The sequence below is a fragment of the Anser brachyrhynchus genome (genome assembly GCF_964034855.1).
Source record: "Anser brachyrhynchus genome assembly, chromosome: 2".
Lineage (NCBI taxonomy): Eukaryota > Metazoa > Chordata > Aves > Anseriformes > Anatidae > Anser > Anser brachyrhynchus.
Window position 1 is genome coordinate 70,137,907 of NC_137695.1, and position 8,429 is coordinate 70,146,335.

The following is an 8,429-nucleotide window of genomic DNA, read 5'->3' on the forward strand; positions in this document are numbered from 1 at the left end:
TGCTCTCTGCAGTGGGGTTAAGTTACCTATCTGGCTTAAAAGAGGGGCAGTTTTTGAACCAATGAAAGGAAAGTTCTGGAGTAGAACATCGGCTGCACTGTCCAGGTTGGCAGAACTTGGTAATTAGCATTTGAGCATCAGTGACTGTATTTCAGTCTCAGTTTTGTCACTTGTAAACTGTCTGTTGCTAAACTTTACTGAACTTCAGGGAACCAAATTATGTGAAAGCTATCATACATGCATGAAGTTATAATTCATATGGAATTTTTTCCATGTTTTCTGTAAATAGATAATATAAATTTTAGAAATTCCAAAGTTCCTGGTAAAAATTAGTATATATTATGTAGGTTGCAGAACAGTTTATATAGAACCATGGCATCATCTAGGTTGGAAATTACCTTCAAGATGAGGTCCAACCATCAACCTGAGCTACTGACTCCAGTCACTAAAGCGTGTCCCTTCATGCCATGTCCACACATCTATTATAGTGCAATTTTGTTTGTATTTTTTCTGGAGAGCATAGTGTTCACAATGATTTGCCTTAGAATTTATCCTTGATTGTGTACAAGACTAACTTACTGGAGCACACATTAAGGGAAGTTTGGAATTTTTATTATTTTATTAACTATAGAAAATGGTTTTGTTTTACAGGTGTTTGGCACTTTAAAATGTGATTTTATAGACAAAGGAGTACTGTAGATTTAGTGTTCACAGCATAAATTTGTCAGGTTTTTATTTTCATAGGTGTAAGTTTAGTAATTGTTACTCAACAATATGTAAGTGTGTGAAAGAAAATGCTTACAAAAGTGAGAGCAGCTTATAACTTGTCACCTGTCATGGTCTATGTAGTTTCATGCTTTCATTGAAGTTTAAAAGAAACATACGTTTCAGTGAATTGCTGTATTTTTTTAATGAGCTTTATAGCACATACAAGTAAGAGAATCTGACAGGCCTCCAAGTGTTCTTATTACAGAATTTGGGTTTAGGATCTTCAGTACTGTATATGTATATTGTTTTGTGTTGTCTATGAAATATGAGTAAGGGCTTGTTTAAGAAATAACTGTAAATTCTTTATTTTTCATGGGAGAGCAGTTATGTTCTTGTGTTGGTTAACCCTTCCTAATGTTATGTAGGCTGATAGGAATAACTTTGAATTTTATATTCATTAGTTCCTGGACTCTTCACAGTAGGCATTATGAAACTACAGAAAAAAAAATGTCACCATAAAATTTACTGTATAAATATAATGAGATAGGAAACAAATTATTCACATCCTACACAGCTTTCTCCTCTTCACACAAAAACTGTGATGTAAGAACTAGTTACAGTGGAATTGAAGTTCACACTGAAATTTAAGGATGCCCAAGGTCTCCATTGATATCAGCTATTTGCCTCTGTAATGCCCTCCATCTCTGCCTCCTTTGAAGGACTGAGGGAGTTTCCTAAATTACTGTGTATTTGTAGCTTCTTTCACAGTAGATTTTTGCATTTACTTAGCACACATTAATACCAAAGCAATTGACTGTGCAGTGGATTTCTTCAGTATTTCACTAAGGTCAGTACTATCAAACTGCTAATTATTGTAATACACGTGTATTGTGAATACAGCTGTGGAAGTACTAATGCTCTGAACCCTTCCCTTATCCTATAGTCTTTTGTTATTCTGCATTAAACTGTTTTTTTCTTTTTTTTAACCTCTCACATGGGATGAACGTACCAAGTATTTTAACCTAAGATTTATTATAGAATGGTTTGGGTTGGAAGGGACTTCAAAGCCCATCCAGTTCTGAAGGGATGCAAGACATGGACTCCTGATGGCTCTTGAACAGGAGACGTTTATTGCCCTTTTTTCACTACTACATATACTTTCTCCGTAGCCCCACGCACTGTCTGCCGGCCCGAATCTGTCATACAATTGGTTAGAGACCCTCAGACATGCGCCTCGAGCCAGCCAGCAATTGGCCACTGCGCAAAGCTCATCTTTAACACTGTAGCCAATTTACTTTATCTCGACCTTGCTCAAGTTTCTGTTTCTACCGCTTGTTTCCTCATTATCTCTAATTCAGGGACGTGTGAAACAGCGCAAAGTCACCTGCAAATTCCTTTCCCACACAGTTCCAGCCCCCCTGCCATGTGCAGGGACACCTCCCACTGGACCAGGCTGCCCAAAGCCCCATCCAACCTGGCCCTGAACACGTCCAGGGATGGGACATCCACAGCTTCTCTGGGCAACCTGTGCCAGTGCCTCACCAACCTCATAGCCCAGGATACGGCTGGCTTTCTGGGCTGCAAGTGCACACTTAGGCATACAGTGTTTCCTGTTTGTCTTCCTTAGCTCTGTAACTGTCTTCTGGATGCTCTTTTCCTTTTTAGCCTGTGTTGATGCTCTATGGGTTGTTTCAGCTTTCTATTCCTGCATATAAAGGCTTACATCGTGCTATAACAAATTAGTCACATTCCATATTTTCTGCTTCATATCAGTTATGACAGCCTGGGTGATTCTTTAATTTTTTTTTCCTCCACCAACAAATCTTTACTTTTATGCGTTTCATTATTTTTGGAAAGGTCTTGCAAAGTGCATTTATGAGTTAACTCATTGACCTTATTCCATATTCCAAGAAAATCTCTTTTGCTTGCCTTTGTGAACTAAAGGAGGAGGAAATAAGTTACTTATAAGTAATCTTCTATGTTAATAAGTGCCTTCATTTCTAACCTGGTTTGTTTTAATTATTTCTTTTCTTTATGCCTCCCGTGCTCCTGAGCACAAACAAGCCCTTATCCTACATTTGACCACTGCTTGTTCAGTTGTTCAGTCATAGCAGTTTTTTGGTTTGCTTATTGTTTAGGAAAGGGTACAGAATTGCACGTATACTCTGCAGGGCAGGAAATAATAAGAAAACTCGAGTTAGGGAAGTAATTAAATGGAGTCATACTTTGTTTCCAGAGGGATTTTATGTATGGTGTGGGTAATAGCTCAGGATTTGTTACTGGAAGTTTGTCTTTCACCTGTTTAAAAATCTTTATATTAATACTTAATATAAAAATACTTAATATAAAACTCCTGGCTATTCAGGCAGTTTATAGGCATTAATTTTGTTCTTGCCTATGAGGCAGAAAAATCCTATCTCCATTTCACTGATGAAGCAGACTTGCCCAAAGTTGCCTTAGTAGTAAGTCTGGTGAGCAGGGAATAGATGTTAATACCCTCAGTTGCTCTATGCCCCAAGTCCAACAGAGCCCTTCCATACCTGAAATGAAACAGTACCAATATAAACTCAGTTTCTCTTACCTCAGCATTGGAGATCTTAAATTGTTTCTATTCTGTGGTCTGTGCTAGCATGATTTAAAGTTAAATTCAGGAAGCCATAAAATAGGCTTCCTGTGTTTTTTGTTTAAAGCTTCTTTGCATTTTGTGCATTGTTACTGTGTTTTTGATTTGTCCTGTTTTCTACAAACAGGACAGAAGTAGTAGTGGTAGGTGAAGCGTATCCTTTGCTTTCAGGTTACTGGTCCAAGTTTTGTCCACTTTTCAACTGGCCAAAGCTGCTGTCATTTGAAAGCTGTAAGAAATTGTTATAACAAAAGGAACTGAGCATAATGCCAGATTTGTATCTTTTTGATCTTCACTCATAGAAACAAAAAGACAGTAATGCAATGAAGAGCATTACCTTAGAATGTAGTGCTAGTGTAACTCTTCTATATCTGGATCAATTGCTTTTTAAATTTTTTCTTAAATGTGGTAGTAGTGTATTGCTTCTCTACACTTCTGGATATTTAATATGTCTCTCTGTTAGATTTCTCAGCTTTGTGCTTCCTCTTCTCTTGCTCTTTATGTTATATTTAAAGTATTACCTTGCAATTTTTTCATTACACCTGGAGTACTATGTCCAGTTCCAGGCTTCCCAGGACAAGGGAGTTTTGGAGGTACAAGGGACTGGAGTATGCTACAAAGAAAAGCTGAGCTTTCAGAAGGGGAGTCTTGGGGGGGGGGGGGGGGGAGGATCTTATCAATGTGTATAAATACCTGAAGGAGGGGTGGCAGCAAAGAAGACAGAGACAGGCTCTTTTCGGGGTGCCCAGTGACAGGACAGGCAGCAATGGGCACAAACTGAAAGACAGGACCTCCCACCTGAACATCAGGAAACACTTTGCTTTTTATACTGAAAGCATGACAGCACTGGTATTTGTTGCCTAGAGAGATTCTCTAAGGATGCAAACTACACATACTCAAAAACTTTCTGGACATGGTCCTGGGCAACCTGTTCTAGTGCAAAGTGAAGTATGTGAAGCAAATGCAAGAAATTGGTAGATTAATTTGATGTTGTCAGGACAGAACTATTGAATGTATTCCTTAAAGGTGTTTAAAGTTGCTCTTGTTTTTCTGCATTTAGCTCGTACCACACTCTGGCATGATTTAGTACAGCATGTGATACTGCACGATGTATCTGTTAAAACTGTTGTTACGCTGCTTGCTGCCTGTTAATTTCCACTGTTTTTGCATCAACGTGGTCAGCTGTGATAGGTGCCTTCTGAATTCTTCAAAACGCAGGTATAAATTCCACTTAAACATTGTGCTATATCAGGCATTTACGTGAGCAGAAATCTTTGTTCTATAGCAGTCCTAGTCCCATATAAAATCAAAACCAAACTACTATGGCAGGTCGAATGCTTGAACCCCAACAGCACATAAGAAGCTCTGCAGCCCAGTCTTCTATGCATTTCTGGCTACATACTACAAAGGTATTTCCGCATGTTGTGCTTATGTGTGACTTCAAAACTGCAAGAACTCATACTGGTTTGATTACATGAGAAGTAGCACAGTATTTTGCAGGACTAAGCATTACAAGTAAACAGCTCTCAGCAGAGAAAATAAGGACACTACAGTCTGTTCTCAGGAAGTAGTTTATGTTACAGGCTATGTATAGAAAGTAGAGACACCCAAATGTACAGATAAGCGAGTTACACCTGTCTTAACTTTAATTTGAATGGCCAGGTCCAGCTAAATAGTTGTCCCTCGTGAGTGAAACAGCAATAGGAATTCAAGTGCCCCATCTGTGGTTTAAAAGTACCCTATCAGAAGAGTTGAGGGGTTGGCATGGCTCATACTACTGTGACTGAGGAGAGAAAAGCCATATCATCCAGTGGCGAGCAGTGCTGTTGAAAGATAAATGGCTTCTCTGTGGCTCACTGTGTCTTTAGATGTAGCCTGCTATATCAATATTCTCATGCTTAATCCTGTAAATCTGCTTATTCTTGCATACAGGTAAAGGTATACCTATTTATTTTGAACTTGGTGGGTGTTTTAGTTTAAGATAGATATTTGCCGTCACGAGATTTGGACAATCACAGACATTTCTACAAAGAGGATTTGGGGCCCCTGAAAGGCTTTAATGCATAAAGCAGAGTTCACGTAGGCTTCAGGCAACAACTACACAGTATTTAAGCTCTTTAGGCTTTAACATGCCTTTAATCTTTTGTTGCACCAGCCTAAAGTTAGGATTATTTATTTTGCCTACTCTCCAAATTTGGGTACTGGAAAATCATTTTAGTGAGAAATAGACTAAAAACTGCCCTTAATAAGCAGTGCAGGTTAACAGCTGTTGGTGTGCTATGCCCAGTTTACACTATCCAGTGCAATGCAATTGATGCTAAAATCTGACAGAGGGCTTGGGCTTCTTTGAATGAAGACCATATTCTTGCTGTTAAGCAGTATCAGCATCCTTGATTTTAACAAAAGAAAACAGATTCTACATAGCTATATAGGTAAGAAGTGAGTAAAAAGTGGCTAATCTGTGGTATGAATCACACATAATTTCCCTGAACTCCTTATCCTTACTTAGTGACTCGTGTGTGACTATACAAGCTTGGTTTCCAAACTCCATTTCTCCTGGGATTAAAGCAGCCCATGATTAAACAGCCAGGATTGCATGCTTGCCTGATATGAGGCCATGTATTGCCTCATGCTTTTGGATCCCAAGGCATGTAGGTAGAGGCCGTATGAATTGACAATGTCAGACTGGGTAATTTTTGCATTGCAGGACAACTTCAATACTTCTCACACTTTCCCAGATAAAAGCTCGTTTTCCCCCAACAATTTGAAGCATGGACTGTATACATATGATACCTATTTGGTTTCTAAATAGAAATGTCAGTACTTGGGATAGTTAGTTTTCTTTTGAGAGCTGAATTCATATGGAGAACAGAGGTATAGCTGTGTATCAGAAAGGTGCAGTGCAGTTTCTTTTACTGGCTATATTTCTCCACTGTGGTAGGATGAGGAAAGAAAGTGAAGGAGAGAAATGAAAATCCAGATGCACTGGACAGCAAGAGTGTTAATGTTTGGCTATCCTATTTTTCCATTGTATAATGTTGAATGCAACAGATACAACACAGGCTTCAGTAATGACACTAAGAATCAGGACTAGGATTTTTCAAAGTAATCTAAGAAAAATTTCTAAATCCTCTTGAGCCTTAACTGCTCTCCTGCTTGGAAAATGCCAAATTCAAACCCCACAGAAGAGTGCTCTGTACTGCCTCCATGTGTGCAAAGCTTCCCTCGCAGTCTGTGAAGATCCACCTTGAAGACAGATTCATCTCAAACGTAAACTTTGACCAGAAACATTCACTTTTGGCATTTTGAGATTTCGTGTTTGGAAATAGGATGGCTCCTCTCAGTCATCATCTTTGCAAGTCCTTCAGAGTTGAGAGTAGCTGTGCCATGCTTGTGAATCATGTTTGGTACACATGCAGGTGACTGAAGAAGGAAGCTGTGCGTGCTTTAGTATGAGGCTTTTTTGGGGTCCTAGATTTCTTCTTTCAGAGCTATGACTGGATGGAGTTTAACTATTCTCTTTCTGGTAATGACTATGTGATAAAATGTATTTTTTTTTAAAAGCATAGATAACTTCTGTTTGCACAGATTAGGGAGCTTCAGTTCAATTTTTTTATTGTATTTTTTTCCAAATTACTATTATGCAAGACAGTTTTTTTTGTAAGTAGTTTTCAGTGTTTAGCCTTTATCCTCTCAGTTTAGTGCACTTACTGAGACTCATGGAAGTAGCTTTCTGCATCTCTTCTTCCATTTGTTCATTTCTGTTATAACTTCTCTTCAATAGAATTGCTAACCTGTGTTATTTTCTCAGCCTCGTGTAGTAAATAATGGTACATGTCTGAAGCTTATCACAACAGCAAATAGAATGGTATATAACACATCATCCTTTCAAAATTGCCCCAGCAGGGAGGGATGGCAGTGCATCCATTACCTCTGTTATTTCTCACAAAAATAAGTTTTTTTTGTTTTTTTTTTCTGCCCATGGATTTTGTAAGGCAGCAACAGAAGAAGCTGAGATAGCTACATGAGGAAGTGGTCCTTCAGAAGAGTGCTGTTCCTTTTTGTCAGGGAGCAACCTACACCAGATTGCTTATAGTTTTATCTCTGTATTTGTGCATCTGCTCTTGCCCTTTTCTTTTTTTCTCTCCTCTATTCTAACTGGAGAATATCAGTTTAAAGCCTGGTATCCTGGTTACTAGTTTTATACAAGTAATTTTTCTACTATTTTATACCATGACAAATGAGCCACTATGGAGTGTTCATGGGCTTATTCCTTATTCTTTTGTTATCCTTCTGAGCCAATGGTATATGTACTATTTCTTCATGCAAAGAGATGCAGCCATACTTCCTTGAATACTCATGTAGTCTCATAACCTTGGAGCTCTCTTTGCATGAAAAGATGAAGGAGAAACATCATATCAAGTGCCATTGCTTGTAGAGTCTATTAATATCCAACTACCAAAGCACAAGTTCTAGTAGCCTGTGAGCTGCACATTGCTGTAGGGAGTAACATGCTCTTCCTATTAAGCACAGATTTATATTTCTTATTATTCTAGTGATAAAAACACATTTTTCTAACAGGTGTAATTTCATTTTGGTTAATGTATGAGCTACATCCTGACTAGCTCTCAATGTGTGTAGTCAATTGTTGATTTATTTTGACTGCATGGAATAACTGATGGTTATGACTCTAACCTAATTTAGTCTCTTTGCCTCTGGAATGCTGGTATCCAAAAGCAAATCAGGTGATTTACTTGGGTTTGTTACTCAGAAGTCTATAGCTGACACTACAGATTTTTTTTAAACACGGGATTAATAAACTTCTGTTCAGATGCATCTCCCTGTTTCTCTATGGTTGTCTATAAAAAACTTTATTGTTAGTTTGCAAGATGTGCAGTAACTACAGCTTCATCCAAATTCTATTGAATGTAGTCCATTGCACAATGTACTGTAATGCCTTTTGTCATATGAGCAGCACAGACTGCAGAGCTATTGTTATTTCAGTGCAATAAGACTGTAAGTGTTACTTACATTTCCAAGGAGAACAGAAACCTCAGAAAAGAAGCTAGTGCTTCTGTTCTGCCCAGAGAGAAGAGAG